Genomic DNA, 6397 nt, shown 5'->3' on the forward strand with positions numbered 1-6397 from the left:
CCTCACACACACTCCAGCCTCCTTTGTCTCGTCCCCCTCCATCAAGTGCTTGGTGTTGTCAACATACAATTTTTATTTTTCTGATTTACCGGGTAGGTAATAATGAGGGTAAGATGAGTAAACCAATGACAAAAATTAGAATAAATTGTAAGGTAGCTTACCTTTTTTTCTTACTACAACGGAGTCTATGGGATTTAGCTCTAGCAAAACTGTCAATTATTGGTTCGTAGTCCAATTTTCGCGGTACACTGGCCTCTATGGTCAAAATTCCAAGATTTGTGAGTCTGTCTTGACACACTGTGGACCGCAAAATGTTTTTCACTCGAGAAAGGGTACTGAAGGACCGTTCAGCTTGCGCATCTGCGAAAGGCAAGTTGCAGAAGATTCTCAACATGTTTACAACGTTTGGAAACAAAGCATCTAGTTTCAGGGCAATGAAGTCTGTTCAGCAACTGAAGAGGCGGCAGGACATTTTCTCCAATGTTCGCTGAATGAATCACTTTAAAATGTTCCAACTCTTGTGCAAGGTCTGCTGATACATCAACTGCATATTCCGTGTGCAATTTGTTTGCAAGATCACGAATAACGCCGACTTCCTCTTGGAGATACTTCCACAAAACACTAAATAACGAATCGAGTTTTGTCACTGCATTATACCTTGTCGTCAAATTTCCAAGAAGGCAGTCAATGAGGACATAAAAAACTTCACGTTTGAATTTGTTCTCGGAATTTAGGTAGTCTGTTACATCTTCTGCCTCGTCTGCAAAAAGCTTCCTTTTCTTTTGTCGTCTTGCTGTTTAGGCGAATGTATGCTCAATCTCATAGTTATCTGCTACTAATTTGGACTCACTCAAGATTGCATCCCATTCATCTCGTAAGCTTTTCACGTCTTTAATCAAACTATTGATATTTGCCACCTCAACGTCATGCGTCGCATCTCGTGCTTGAAGCACTATATTTCTGTGAACGATTGCAGTGAGGATTTTGAGCCAAACAGATGCCATTATCACAGAATCAAATGATGCAAAGTACTTAAGAATACCAATCAAATCTGAACGTGTTTCTGGGGGGAAGTCATTAAAAGAACAGTTTGAACAGCTTTCCTCAGTCCTCCGAAGTGAGCCGCAAAAGGCCTGACACTGTCAACACGTGCTGACCAACGTGTCTGAGACATACTGTGCAAAGAGCTGGGAATGTTTTGCTTCAAAATTTCCCACCTTTGTGGACTGGAGCTAAAATGTTATACAGCTTTTGTACAACTCCAAAGAAAGTTATGACTGTTGAACAGTTTTCTGCAGAATGCACGCCACACAAATTCAAACTATGACAGCCACAGGGAGAGTATGTGGCCAGTGAACACCGTCCTAAAAAGTGATCCTGTGCTCCATTATTAAGACAGATCACACATGTTGCTATCGTTGTTGTAGCTTGGCCTCGGCAGTCTGTAATTGGTGTTTTTTTTCATTCATTGTATCACGGATAATTTTAGCGATGTCTTCTCCTGTTTTCTTGTTACAACCTACACATTCCTGAAATTCCTCTTCTACTTTGTAGACATTTGTATCACTGTCCAAGGGAACATAACGCAAAATAAAAACCGTTTGCTCGACGTGTGAAGGGTCTGGTGTTGCATCAACGATATTTGAGTAATATATCGTTTCCGCTCTTTCATTCAAAACCATGTCTGTCACTTTTGATGAACAACATTGGATGATTTCATTTTGACTTTCTGGTGATAGATAGTGAACTTGTAGGTGCCTTTCTTCCTTGTGTGATTTTTCATCTTTTCTAAGATGCTCTGCAAGGACAGGACCGTAATGGCTTATCTATTCCAGAAGTCCAAGAAAGCACTACCAAAATTCTCTGAAGTTGTCAGACATACAGCTCAACTTGCAGCCAAAATATATTTTATTTCAAAGCTGTGTACAGTACTCTCTCTCTCTCTCTCTCTCTCTCTCTCTCTCTTTCTCTCTCTCTCTCTTTCTTTCTTTCTTTCTTTCTCTCTTTCTCTCTCTTTTTTCTCTCTCTTTTCCGTGTGCTTGCGGGCCCCCTAAACCCCCGGTCCCGGGGCATTGCCCCCCCTGACCCCCCCTCTCGACAGGCCTGCACACACACACAAACAGACACGTGCGCCCGCCCTCGCGCATTTACAGGCAGAGAGAGAGAGAGAGAGAGAGAGACAGAGAGAGAGAGAGAGAGAGAGAGAGAGAGATATATATATAGAGAGAGAGAGACAGAGAGACAGAGAGAGAGAGAGACACAGAGAGACACAGAGAGAGAGAAGCAGGACAGATCTATTTAAGTTTCCTTATAAGTTAGTACAGCAACTACCCAAACCCACATATTGTATCATGTAATCTACACAATGTGTTCCTTTATCAAAACTCTAACCCAGCCGTGTGGCAACCTTTTAAAGCCAACGCCTCCCTTTTGTCCCTTGTAAGTGACCAAAATGTTTGTACCGTCCACCTACAGTTTTGTATGTGCTGCTGGTCTCGGAATTGTAGGGGGAAAGTTGAAAGATACAGAGAAATTTGACAAAACTATTAAGAAAGCAATCAAGATCTCGGGATATGATTTTACTAGAATTATTGAAATGTATAACCCCACAATTATAAAAAGACCCCCCAAAAAAGCATTATAAACGACCCCTCATACCCCCTTCCCACGCAAAATATTGTCAGATCACGTCGCGGCAGATAATAATATGTACCTCTAAAAACAAATAAAGAAATATATAAAAGAAGCTTTTTACCATCTAGCATAAGGCTATTGTCAGGATAAGAATAGATGTGTATTGCTCTTTAGAGCATTATCTACGAGAACTCCAACGGTCTTGTAATTAAATTCCTGCATGTTGTTGAATGATGCGTCTGATATAATATTAGGTGCATTTTGCCAGCTTTACTTCTCTTTTCATATTGAATCTTAATGAGAGCAATATAAAATATACATTTTTATGTATACTTGTAAGTGGTTTTACGGTCCTGTACTGTCAAGAAAAGTTTCCCTCTGGGATATTAAGTATTATCTTATCTTATCTTATCTTATCTTATCTTATCGTATCTTATCTTACACGTGTTTCCAAGCAGGGTTGTGAACTAAATAGCACGTCCTGTCCCTACCCGGGTGACCCCCAACTGTCCACCTAACGTATCGTTCAGGTTGACAGGCTCTGGTCTAGCCAAGGACGGATGTCTAAGAATAGCTCTTGTCTCTACAAAATGTGTACCCAAAGATTCTCTGGTTGTATTGTGTGGCCGTAACACGTTTCTGGACCAGGAAGTGAATCTTTCAAGCACAAACTGGCCTGGTCTGAAGGATATGATGAACATTCACAGTCGCCATAGTGTACATGAAGACAAACGGACGTACAGGACAGCTACTGTCTCTGTGGTGTTCTGGGGAAGGTCTGCGCTGAGGGTATGTGTTATTTATTTATCTAACTCTTTTTGTTTTTGTTTCTTTGTATGTTTTGTTTTATCCTCTAGTAGTTTATGGTATATCGTTTATATTTCATGGTTGATTCAAACGTAGATGCAAACCTAAACACATATATACATGAACACACATACTAATATACACCTCATATAATAGGTGTTAGGTCAGCAGCACCGAATAATGAACTCACCTAGCTCATTTGCATATGAGCTTGGCCATGTGACTTTGTCTCGGTGTGTGGACCAGACAGTCGCCATTTCGGCTCAACAAATTTTGTGTGTTTTCTGGACTGTTATTTTTTTTTTTGTAGGTATTTTGTGTTGTGCTAATTTTTTACAATGACAGATGAAGGTAACGTTGGCACAAGTGTGATGATTGAGTCTCTTAAAGAGATAAAAGAATCTATTAGTGTGCTGTCGGCACGTGTTGAAAAATTAGAAGTCGGCCATCATGGCGGCCCCTGTCAATCTCACAATGCTGATCTAGACCAAGAGTCGGGGCAACGTTTTACTATCGCTGGTCCACACGACCAAGACTCAGTCGGTGCCTACTCCAGCGAGGCATTCGACGCGCAAAAAGCCTTCGAGCAGGTCAAAGAAAAGTACTCAAAACTTTCTATTCCCCCACACCTCAGAGTTCATGATCCCGCAGCGGGCATCAAGGCCGAATGTTGGCCTACTCTCAAAGTCATAAACAAAACTGCGCGCTATACTGAAATGGCATTAAACGTACTATCTGAGCTGTCTCCGTCTACTGTCCCTTAAGACAATGATGAAGTGAACGCCCTGTTCACAGTTTTGCAAGCTCAAATTAACTTTTTACAGTTGGAATACAGTGGTCTTATCGTCAAGTCCACTTTCGACGAAGAAACGAGCAAACTGTTTAAATCACTCGAAGCCAACTCTGCAAGTTAGCAAGCAAGAAAGCACTCACGAACACACACACACACACACACACACACACACACACACACACACACACACACACACACACACACACACAGTCCAAGAGTACGGCAGGCGTATTTTTTGTATTCATGGGTCAAAGGTCCAGTCAATCGTACCCCGGGTTTACGCCCTCTGTGTAGTCGCATGTAGATTACAGGTTTCTCTACTTTAACTTCCAGGTCGTCGAGTACAATCGCGGCGGGGTTGTAGTGTGCACTGAAACCCTGACCCGATAGGCCCGACCAGACCCGACCAGACCCGAACGAGTATGTGGGCACCCCCTATTACGTCAAAACTTTCCCAAATGGACGGCAATAACAAACAATAACGTGATTCTTGATTTGATTTTTAATGGGGTCAGGATTCCTTTTGTTGTCGTTCCTGATGTCTTCGAACTCGAGAACAGACAATTCAATTGTCAGGAGCATGATTGTGTGAGATCAGAAATAAATGAGTTGTGTGCGGATCGCAGAAGACAAACCTCATTGTGTTTCCCCCTCTCAGTGATTCCTAAAAAGGGAGAACAAAAGTTTCGTCTTATTCACGACCTTCGAAGAATCAACAATGTTTCGAAATGGCCGTCCATGGGTTACGAAGACATTTCAACCGTTATCAAGTCGTGCCAACCAGACGACCCCCTCGTAACCATATACATAAAAAATGGATATAATCACATACCCATATGTGAGGAACATAGAAAATTTCTGGGGTTTAAATTTGAAGATACCTACTACGAGTTCTGTGTTTTACCATTTATTGGTCTCAGTGTATCATGTTACGCCTTTGTAAAAACTATCAAAGCTATGGTGCAAGACACATTCGAGAAAAACATTTTTGTTGTGTCAGCAACGTGGGCGATTTTTGCCTGATTGCTAGTGCCAGCAGTATAGAGAATACCAAAGAGTTTGTGCTTTCTCTTCTTGCTGATCTAGGTTTCACCATAAACTGTCAGAAATCCAGTCTCTCCCCTTCAACAAGGAAAACATTTATTGGTTATATCATCGATACTAATAAGTCCAGTGATGCTATATGGATGGAAATACCGGGGGCTAGAATCAGGGCCGTTAAACACGACATTGGTTGGGCTCTAAAGAAGGGTTGCATTACTGCAAGGTGCCTCGCAAAAATCGCTGGACAATTGGTGTCATTGACCAGAGGCATTGGGCCTACCAAGTTAATGTTGCGCAATATATACATGCTCTTAGCGTCTAGACAAAGCTGGTCTCATTACTTGACCATTGACAGAGGTAGTCTCAAAGATCTTGAATGGTGGTTCAGAAATTTACGATCATGGAACGTTCATCCCCATAATAGACACATCAGATTTGATACAAATCGCTACAGATGCCAGTGGTGTTGCATGGGGAGGTAACATTGTCACCACCAATTACAAAGCCCACGGGTTCTGGGACCCAATCACAAAACTCCAATCGTCCAATTACAGGGAGATCACAGCGATGCTCAACTGTTTAAAGAGTTTCTGTTCTATGATCAAAGGCAAAAGAGTTCAAATTTTGTCAGACAATATAACAACATGCGCGTTTGTTAACTTTTAGGGCGGGGAAGCCCAACACTTGGATACCATAGCCAGAGAAATATGGAAATTTGTAATCCAGAACAACATTCAGATAAGCGCCAAGTATTCAAGAGGCAAAGAAAATATCATTCCAGATCAGTTGAGCCGGCTAGACTCCCAGTACATTAGGAGAATTCACCCAGGGCTATGCAATTATCTAGACCAAATATGGTGTCCACATCACATAGATCGCTTTGCCTGTCACAGGTCCAGTATGTTGCCCGGCTACAGCAGCTTGTATCTAGATCCCCACACCTATGGGGTAGACGCTCTGTTTCAAACAGACTGGGGCCTAATGAGCGATTAGGTAAATCCTCCTTTTCGTCTAATCCCACAGGGTGCTCAGCATCCTGGACAGGTTTCAGGCAGAGGCAACTCTTATAGCCGCCATGTGGAGATACAAATACTACCATGCGAGAATGATGAAAACATC

Source organism: Aplysia californica, unplaced genomic scaffold (genome assembly GCF_000002075.1).
Source record: "Aplysia californica isolate F4 #8 unplaced genomic scaffold, AplCal3.0 scaffold00356, whole genome shotgun sequence".
NCBI classification, from domain to species: domain Eukaryota; kingdom Metazoa; phylum Mollusca; class Gastropoda; order Aplysiida; family Aplysiidae; genus Aplysia; species Aplysia californica.